Consider the following 11,518-nt stretch of genomic DNA (forward strand, 5'->3'; position numbering starts at 1 on the left):
TTGAATATGTGTTAAGTTTTGAATTTGAATTGAATTGCATTATGTGATTTTTAAGTACTTGAATCGTAGTTGAATGGTAAGTTTTACTTATTAAGCATAAGAGCTTACTAAGCTTTATAGCTTACTCTGTTTACTTTTTCGTGTTTTATAGTGATTTTGAAGCTTGCTCTGATTGGTAGTCGCCGGAGATCTTAGCACACTGTCTAGCTGTTATTGTGGTACTTGTGAACTTTTGTATTTGGTTATATGACATGTATAGGAATTATGGTTAAAATGGTCTTTATGTTGATAATGAATTTAGCCAATTGATTTGGCTTGTAAATGATGAATGTTTGGTTATGTGTATGGCCACGCAATTTGACTTATTTTGGCAAGCTTAGTGATGTATATGTATATGAGTAAATGGTTTTTTGTTTAGTGGTTTAGAACTGCTATATGATTACATTGTTGAGAATTGGTATTGAAAGTAGAAAATGGTTGATATTGAGATTGGATTTATATGCTTGTAATAGACAAATAATGCATGTTTGAAAGTGACCATTTAGGTGATTTGTTTTTATGTGAAATTGGCATGTTTTGAATTGGAAAAAATATGATGTTATGAGCATTATGATTGTTGATATTGAAATGGTATGAATTAGGATTGGTTGAGATTAGTTTGAATGCCTATGGATAGTATGTTATATGCTATTTGGTATGTGTAGGTGAATGCAAGTTTGGGTGAGAAAGATGGCTTGGAAAATAGCCTATTTTTATCCACACGGGCAGAGACACGAGCGTGTGTATCAGCCGTGTGTCCCTTGATGTTTAATTAGAAATCAAGTCAGTATGCTCTACATGACCCAGCACACAGGCGCGTGACTTGGCCGTGTGGCATAAGTCAGTATACCCTACAGTTTTGGCACAGCCTACCACACGGGCATGTGAGGCCACTTTGAAGGGTACATGGGCTAGTCACACGGGCATGTGGTTGGCTGTTTGAGCCAAGTTAGAGAGTTACACGGGGTCGGGCACGGGCTGGGGCACGGCCATGTGATCCGATTTTGAATGTCCACACGACTGGGCCACACGGGCATGTATCCCCTGTATTTTGAAAATTTTTATAAGTTTTCAAAAAAATTTCTTGAGTTATCGATTTAGTCCCAAACCACTTCTAATGCATAATTTGGGTCTAAAGGGCTTGTATTAGGGACAATATGATTGAATGTGAATGCCTTTTATTTGGAAATGAAAAATGTATGTGAAATGTATGTTTGTTTAAGTAATAAGTCCGATAATGATCCGTAACCCTATTCCAGCGACGAATATGGGTTAAGGGTGTTACATGTTTTCAAGGTTTAACGTAACACGCATGCATCATTTAAATGCATATCATACGTTGCAAAGCTATTTTTGGAATATTTTCTTAATACAAAGATAATTAATGAATGTCAGTTTTATTTGTGTAGTGCGAAAAATAGCACTGACTCCATTGATTGATATCCTTACTGATAATAAGTTAAATGGGAACCAGTATAAAGAACGGAAAATGAATCTTCACATTATTCTCAACTATAAAAAACACAGAACAATCATTATTATTAAATGCCCTAGTGTAAAGCAACTGGAGGCTACAACTCAGTAGAAGGATTCTAATGAGATAGCTCGTTGCTATATACTAGCAAGTGTGACCAGTATTTTACAAAAGCATTTGTAGAGCTATGGTATCGCTAGAGAGATGATGGACGAGCTAGAATATCTGTTAGGAGGCCAAGCTTCCTTAGCTTGACAATTTGCTATTACTAACTTGATGAACTTTCAACAAAAGCCCAGTACTCCAGTTAAAAGCCATATGCTTGCACTTATGGGGTACTTTTCCAAGGCTAATGACAATGGGGTTGGACTAGATGTAACATTCAAATTGAGATATTGTTCAAAAACTTGTCTAAGGAATTTGTTAGCTCTAGGGTCACTTACACCCTAGACGAAAAATACTTGTCTTTTACATAGTTCATAAGGGAACTCAAATCTTATGAGTTGATGTTGAATGAAGGTCTACAAGTTCAAAAAATAAAATCAAACTTAGCCGTTGCTTTTTTTTTTTTCATCTTATGGGAAAAGAAAGAAAGCTAAGAAAAAGACTAAGACTTTAGGTTTGTCAAAAGCGGAAAAGAAGAAGGTTAGAAAACTTAAGAACTTATTTAAGTCCAAATGTTTCTTTTGTGGAAAGAAAGGGAAATTCAAGGTGAACTGTAAAAAGTGAAAGGATTACTAAGCCTCTAAAGACAAGGGTATGAAACTCTTTGTTATAGAAACTTGTGTAATGGAAGATTAAGTAGACAATTAGGTCATTGGTTCTAGAGTCACTAATCATGTTTGTGTTTCTTTGTAAGGGTTCAAGGAAACGTGAAGCCTTCAAGATAAGGAACTCTTATTGTGAATAAGAGGTGGTGTAACAACCCGATTTTTCGATAGTGTAGGAAAAGTTGATTATGTGACCGGATTTATTAAATTGAATTGTCCACGGATTTTCATCGAACAATTATGAAGCAATTACAGAATTAGAAAAATAGAAATATTAGTAATTACATTAGAAAAAAATATTTAGTAAATTATTAAATAGGTCACCAAGTATAGTATATGGACTAAATTACAAAGTGATTAAGTGAGATTTGATTGGGGAAATACCTAATTCTTAGTGTGTAACTGTAATACCCCTAGCCCGGATCCGATCTCTGGTTTTAGGCTAAGAGTTATTACCGAGCTAAACATTAAACTTTTCATTCACATTACCAATCGACATAAACAGAAATCGAGCTGAATACATATTGATTTATAAGTTATAAATGCCATTTTCATATGGCCAAAATATTTACAATACAAAACATAACTATTACCGGCCTAATCTATACATGCCATATCAAGACCAAAAATATAATTGTACCAAAATGATCGATAGTATGGTGAACTGCTATTGATCCCCGAGTCAGTGGCCAAAATCAACAATTTATAAAACAAAGAACTAAGGAACAGAGTAAGCTTTCGAGGCTTAGTAAGTTTTAAGCATTTCAAACAATTAAAAACTTGTTATTTAAATCGAACATTAAGTATCAAAAAACTCGTATTCTAATTGTAAATCACTTGACCGAATATACACAAGTACACTAGTTATAAAGCCTATTGGCCGAATATATATATATGAATACACAAGAAATTTCCAGCACATATTTCATTATACTATATGGCTCATTCAATTACTTTAAGTCACATACTTTCATATAATGACATACATTGACCGAATAGGTCATTCTCTTATTCTTAAATACCGTATTCATCCACACACACACATATATATATATATATATCGTTCTTTGATACTAATAATTCACTTTAAAATCATTTCACATATGAGTACATAATAAGTACCTTAACATGTTAAATATATAGTACTTACTCGACGGTGGTTTTCCGCGGATATTCAATGTCGTAATCTTACCTAATTTACTGGCATCAATCCTGTCAAGTCATAGAACTTGAAACAAATTTCTAGCACCAGCCTACGAGAAATTTAACCCGATATAATACCAGCACGAAGCCTGCGGGTCTTTAAGCCCGGATAACATTCCAGTATATAGCCTGCGGGTCTTTAAGCCCGGATACAATTCCAGCACGAAGCCTGCAGGTCTTTAAGCCCGGATACAATTCCATCACGAAGCCTGCGGGTCTTTAAGCCCAGATAAAATTCCTCAAGAATCATGCATATTTGATCATATATTAACACATCTCATTTAACATGTCACATTAGTAGTCATTTGCTACATGCGAAATATAAGCTCCATATGAACACCATCAATTACATTTCGGTTTAAAATTTATACAAAAATATCTCATATACATTTCATTAATCAAGCTTAACCCGTATTGACCATTCGACCATAGTTCATATACTTAGATTATTTATCACACAACTTAGTTCAAGTAGACTCAAAAGTTCATAATTCATCTAATATACACATATCAAGGCATCATAAATTTTATACTAAAGGCGATTACTCAAAACTTACCTCGAATATTTTGAACAGTTGCGTATAGGCTACTCGATTGCTTTCTCCTTTCCCCTATCTGATTTAGTTCCTCTTTGTTCTTGAGCTTAATTTAAACAAATGAATTTGTTTAATTACTTACTCAACTTTAATTCTTTAATAGTCACATTTGACAATCATATATAACTTCAATGCATATTATGTTTTATAAAATATGCCATGACTCTATTTCATGCTTATTATATCAATATCTAATTCGCATACACAAACAAAAATTCACATAACTTACCTTGCTTTCATATACACGAATTTAATCATATATATATATATATATATATATATATATATATATATATCCGAATGTCTCTATGTCACAAGGTACATACATAAGGCATATATATATATATATATACCTATGTGTGACTCTCACAATTTAATCGATTACTCATTTTATGCACAACCACGTATACACACACATACACATATATATATTGCATGCCTTAATATCATATATACCCCATTCGGCCCTAACTACTCAAACTTAGCCTTCATATTCAATTTCCATTTCATGATCAAATGTAGCAAATTGCACATAGGTTTCACCTATTCCAAACAATGATCGAATTACTCAATCAAATTTATAGCTGATTCTATCTTGCTCATATTAAGGTCATAACTCACTTAAAATAATTTCTAATCTTTCGTACTCTCATATTCAATATTATAATCAATGTCGAATGCTTAAACTTAACTAAACTAAAAATTTACCCTACATCACCTTAATAAACCACTACCTATTCTTCAATACATCGTATGCAAAGTAATTAACACCTATACATCATACCGAATTTGCTAACCCACATAGTCCTTGACCGAATGTTATCAATTCAAGCCATAAATATTATTCATTAAGACACCTTCAATGACCACATTCGGCACCTCCCTAAAAACACATACTAACCTCAAATTTCAAGTTAAAAACAATTAACAACTCATCATATCCTACATTACTATCCATTTTAATAACATTAAAATATCTACTAAGAGTTTCAAGCTTCTTGGCCGAATTTCAAACCTCCTAATAGCCCAAATTTAAACCATGGAATAGGTAGAATTCAAACTAATCATCTCAATTATGCATAAATTTTCAAGAATGGCATAGTACATACCTCATTCTAGCCATCATCTAAGCTGAAAATTAAACAAGAATTCTTCTTCTTCCTTACTTCAAGTTACGACAATAGAGGAGAAAAAATGAACCAACTTTGGTTTCTCCTCCCACTAACCCAATATTTTATTACTCTTTATTCTTTAATTCATTTTGTAAATAAATATGTTAATATAAAAATACATATAATATATATTAATCAATATCATGGCCGGCCACTATCCAAAAATGGGTAATTTGACATGCAAGTCCACCTTTTTGACATCATGCATTAATAGATCACTTTAAAATTTACCTATCACATTTCACAAATGTCTCACATAAGTCCTATTTAAAAATTTCACATACAAATGACAAAATCAAAGCATGAGATTTTCACAAATGCATTTACACATATAATAAGCATAGAATATAACGGTTAATTATTTTTATAACTCGGTTTTGTGGTCTCGAAACCACTTTCCGACTATGGTCAAATTAGGGCTGTCACAGTAACTTTTCCAAGGACTTGAGAATAATTAAATCCTTATGTAACACCCCTTACTTGATCCCGTCGTTAGCCCTGAGCTATTCTCTATTAACTTAGGTACATACCAATACACCTCTAAGTCCAAAAACAATAATATAAACTTCAATTGAGCTAAGACGAGGGTTTTGGATGTTGTTGAAGTATCACAAGCTAAATGGAACATATTCATCACCTGTGCACAAAAACAAACGCATCCACATGTTGAGCATTGAAAGCTCACTAGTGCTAACATAATTCGAATTCAACATAAAACTATTAAGCGAAAAAGCATGCTAACATAAATATATAAATATAATGCAGCATTATAACATAGCATTTTACCAACTCATGCCTTAAATACATAATAGAATACCATTATACCATATCATTCAACACTCATAGTAGCACAACCCTCCAACACAACAATTGTAAGATCCTGTTTTTCAGTGTTGTCGAGAACAGTGGTTTCGGGACCACAATTTCAGCTAGTAAGAAGGATTTTATTAATTATTTAATATTTATAGGAATTTTATAATGTAGTATTCGAGTTTGATTAAGAAATTTTAGCATTTAATTAGTCAATTAAGTAAAAAAGACGAAATAATAAAAGTTGCAAAAGTTAATGGTTATTAGTTAAAAGTATTATATAGCTTAAAATACTTGAATTTATGGCCTTATATAGTAATTAGACCATTACAAATTATAGTGGACGATTATGGTTGTTAAATTATAAAATTTTAGTTAATTTTTAAGGGCAACAAGGTAATTAAATTAAAAGCAAATTAAACAAAAGAAAGAAGCTATCATCTTTGAAGGAGAAGAACCACCATTAAAGGAGCTTGGTTTGGCTAGGTTATCTTCAATGCATGGTAGGCTTTTTACTTCTGTTTTTAGTGATTTTTATGTAACAGTCTGGTTTACACCCTAGTGGAATAGTAACTTCAGGATCACAAATTTTAGTCAGAAAAATATTTAAATATTATTTTCTGTGTTTACAGTATGTGACTAAGCATGTGTGAAAGTTTCGTATGAAAATTTAATCGCTTGTGTACTCAATTTGATAAAAAGAACCTAATCGTGTAAATTGTAAAAGTTGCCTTCTAATTGTTAAAGTGCCTATTTGTTATGTCTTTGTAAATGAAAGGTCCTTATGTTGATATTTGACCATTGTATGCTTGAGTGGACATCAATGACCTTGTATATAATGGTTTATTAATGTTTTAATGAAAGGACAAAATGGTAAACTAAATAATTATGTTAATTAATTTAAACAAATGCATGAAAATAAGCCATTTTATGTTCATGTTGGTCGAATATATCAAATAAAAAGAAAGAAAAAGGATTCCTAGGGTTCGACTTTGATTCTCTTTCATTAAGGTATGAGTTTTGTTCCATTTTCAATAATTTCTATGTTTTTATGATCGTTGCTTTCTGTTTTACTAAGCCCATACCTCAATTTCTGATTTCATTGATGATTTTTTTTTGACCCATTTATGAAACTATGAGTTTTATGAAGTTTGATGTTAGTAAATGAAAGATATGTGTTGGGTTAGTATATTTTGTCTTTGAATTTTTGATGAATTTGAATAATTTGGGCTAAATTATAAAAATGAGATTTTGAGGGACTAAAATGTAAAATAAATGAAATATCTAGACTTTTATGAACTCCATAAAAATTCGGCTAGACATGTGTATAAAGAAATTATGTCTATTTTGTGATTTTGTGAAATAGGGACTAAAGTGTCAAAATGTAAAAATGTGAGGGCTAGTTTGTAAAGTGCCCTAAATATATGTTTTTGGATTGATTTGAATGAATGTGAAAGTGAATAAGTTAAATTTGAATTGATATAGATCAAGAACCAAAGAAAACAAAATTAGATCGAGGAAAGTCGAAAGTCATCAAGGAGCCAATTCTGTTTATTCGAATACGTACGAGGTAAGTCTATATACAAATAAATGTGTTTATAATGATTTACTTATGTTTAAATGCCATTGATAAATTATGAATGGCTTATTGAATTGAATATGAAATATTCAAGAAAGTACTGACAAAGTTCTGACGTCCGAAAAGCCCCGTACAAATGTTAGGAATAGTTAGGATACATATGTCATGACATAGGATCCGATATGTGTTATCGTGTAAGACCATGTCTGGGATGTTGGCATCGACTTATAATTTACATGTAAGACTACGTCTGGGACGTTGGCATCGTACTTGATTTCGTGTAAGACCTTGTCTGGGACAGTGGCATCGATATTTGATTACATGTAAAACCACGTCTAGAACGTTGGCATTGTACGAGCTTTCTGAGCTATCGCATATCCTTATGATTCCGAATGATTCAACAGGCATTCCAAGAAAAGAATGAATATATGATATATGTATCCGATTCAGGTACGTTCGAAATGTATACTATATTTTACAATTAAAAGGTAAGTATATGTATTAATGATGATATGTGATATAAGTATGAGAAAGTATGCCATATGTGCAAATGAATTGAGTATATGAGAAATGTATATGAATTATGTGGTTTGTGATAGTATTTCACTATGGATTATATGTAATTATATGATGCTTATATGCTTTAATTGATAAGTTTATTTGTATATGGCTTACTAAGCTTTTGAAAGCTTACTTTGTGTGTGTTTACATTGTTTTATAGATATCGTAGCTATTTGAAGCTCGGGGATCATCGAGGCTCGTCACCACACTATCGAACCTTGTTTTGGTACCTTTTGACATTGTGAATATAATAGTATGACATGTACAGGCTAGAAGTATTTGGATATGTTTCGTAATGAATATATATTTAGCCATGTGATATGGCTAGTTTGTGTTTGAACTTATGGTTTGATTTTGGTATATGATATGTGATGCAGTTGCGGTATGTTTGATGTGTTCATGAATAGTTAAGAGAAATGGTAAGTTTGGTATGTGCTTAATAGTGGAATTGGTAAGTATGTCGTGTGAAATTGAATATGAATACCAATGTTATAAATCATATGTTTTGGTATGTATTTGGATTATATAACGATATATTTTGATATTTGTTACAAGTGTGAAAATTGTTGAAAATGAAATGGCATGGAAGATGCATGATTTGGGTTTGAAATTGGCTGAAATTATAGTGCAAATGTGTTTGGTTTTATGCTTCTAGGTATGACCCAAAATAGGTGGCAAGTTGGTGTTGTAAATGGCCTATTTTTTCCCACACGGGCAGGGACACGGGCGTGTGTCTCAGCCGTGTTGCTTGAGGGCCATTTCGAAATGAGCTTGGGCTGACCACACGATCGCACGGGCAAGTCAATTTGACCATGGGCTAGACACACAGGCGTGTGACTAGCCATGTGACCCAAGTCAGTAGTCTCCCTAATTTTCACATGGCTTGGCACACGGGCGTGTCTTGTGGTCGTGTGGACAAGTCAGTATGTATGCCCTGTTTTGACACGGCCTAGACACTCGGGTGTGTCTAAAGCCGTGTGAGGCACACGGCCTGTTCACACGGGCGTGTGACCTGTACAACTTGAAAAATGTTTAAATTTCAAAAAATTTTGTGTGAGCTTGGTTTAGTCCCGACCCCTTTCTAAAGCATGATTAGGGTCTCAAAGACCTATATAACGGAGTTTATAATGATTGACTATATTGTGGATGATGTTATTGAATTATTTGTAAAATGTTCTGATTTGTCCGGTAATGCCTTTAACCCTAGTCCGGCGAAGGATACGGGTTAAGGGTGTTACATTTGGTTGGTATCAGAGCTACGGCACAGTCAATTCTAGGACTAATGTAGAGTATGTTAGTCTAGCTATACATACCATATTTATGAATTGAGATAGTGTGATGAATCCTGATAATGAAAATGTGTTTTTATATAGCATATAGATCCCGAACGAGCTATAGCTGGCGTTGTTGAGAGTAATGCGCTTGCTCCCGTGCAAGGGACAATGCAAACCGACACTAGACCGACTATGAGTAGCCATGATGGAGAGGCTGGACAAGCCTTCTATCAAATGATGAATGATTTTTCCAGTCAGTATGTTAGAACTAATCCAGCTGTACAACAACCCCCAACCCCGGTCAATCCTCTGCAAGTTCCTGCTATGTCACAAGCTAATCTGAATTAGTTGATTAAGCCTTCTGTTGATAAGATTAGAAAATATTAGGCCGAAGAGTTTTGAGCTACCACTAGTGATGATGCTGAGAGAGCTGAGTTCTGGTTAGAGAATACGATACGAGTGTTTGAAGAATTATCGTTGACTCTGGACGAATGTTTAAAATATGGGTTTTCACTTCTAAGAGATACAATATATCACTGGTGGAAGACTTTGATATCAGTAGCTCCGAGAGAGCAAGTTATCTAGGATTTCTTTCAAGCTGGATTTAAAAAGAAATACACCAGTTAGAGATTTATCGACCAGAAACATAAAGAGTTTCATGAACTGAAACAAGTTCGTATTTCTGTTATAGAATACAAGCGGGAATTTGTGAGATTGAGTCAGTATGCTAGACAATATGTTTCGACTGAAGCTATAATGTGCAAGAGATTTGAGGATAGATTGAACAAGGAAATCCGCTTGTTAGTCGGGATTCTTGAGATCAAAGAATTTGTTGTACTTGTTGAACGAGCCTATAAAGCTGAAGAACTCAGGAAAGAGAAAAGAAAAGCTGATTTAGAAGTTAGAAAAGTGCAAAAGAGGTCATCGAGCAAGTCATTTCAATCTGCATCAAAGAAGTTTAGAGATGATTATAGTTGTTCAATGACTAATGTGGGATATTCGAATAGAGATCGTACTAGATCGCATTCAAGTTTCAAAGCTCCAGCTACATCTATTGCCATTGTTGGAAATGTTTAATTTGATCGCCCTGAGTGCAAACACTATGGTAAAAGACATCTCGGAAATTGTAGATTGTATGATCGGACTTGTTTCAAATATGAATCATTAGACCATTTCATTCGTGATTGGCTCGAATCTGTTGAGCTAGAAACTGTACAAAATCCTAGGCCAAGTGGCAATGCATCTCGTGGTAGACCTTCCAAAAATTTGCGAAATGTGAGTGGTAGTCAAAGAGGGACTAAAGACACCGCTTTTAGATCCGATGCTCACACACTTGCCAGAGCTTATGCCATTCAAGCTCGTGAGGAAGCTTCGTCATCGAATGTGATTACGGGTACATTTACTCTTTATGATACTTCTGTGATTGCTTTGATAGATCCTGGATCAATGCATTCTTATATATGCATTAATTTAGTGAACAGTCCTGTAGAGTCTACTAATTTTTTTATTAGAGTGTCAAACCCCTTAGGCAGATTTGTTTTGGTTGATAAAGTTTGCAAGAACTGTCCATTAATGTTTCAAGACATTTGTTTTCTGGCTGATTTAATGTTATTTCCCTTTGACGAGTTTGATATAATTTTGGATATGGATTGGTTAACTTTGCATGATACTATTGTGAATTGAAAATGGAAAACTATTGATTTGGGATGTAAGAATGATAAAATAGTTTGAATTGAGTCCAGTGATTTAAATGGGTTATCAGCTGTAATATCTTCGATGAAAGCTTTGAATATTGTGAGAAAAGGTTGTGAAGCTTACTTTGCCTATGTGATTGATTTGAAAGTGCTAAAAAAGAAAATTGAATCAGTACCTATTGTCTGTGAATTCTCTGATGTGTTTCCTGAAGAACTTCCGGGATTACCTCCGATCTGAGAAGTTGAATTTGGCATTGAGTTAGTACAGGGAACTACTCTGATTTCGATAGCTCCGTATAGAATGGCTCCGACCAGGTTAAAAGAATTAAAGTCTCAGTTGCAAGAG

Source organism: Gossypium arboreum, chromosome 2 (genome assembly GCF_025698485.1).
Source record: "Gossypium arboreum isolate Shixiya-1 chromosome 2, ASM2569848v2, whole genome shotgun sequence".
Taxonomy (NCBI): domain Eukaryota; kingdom Viridiplantae; phylum Streptophyta; class Magnoliopsida; order Malvales; family Malvaceae; genus Gossypium; species Gossypium arboreum.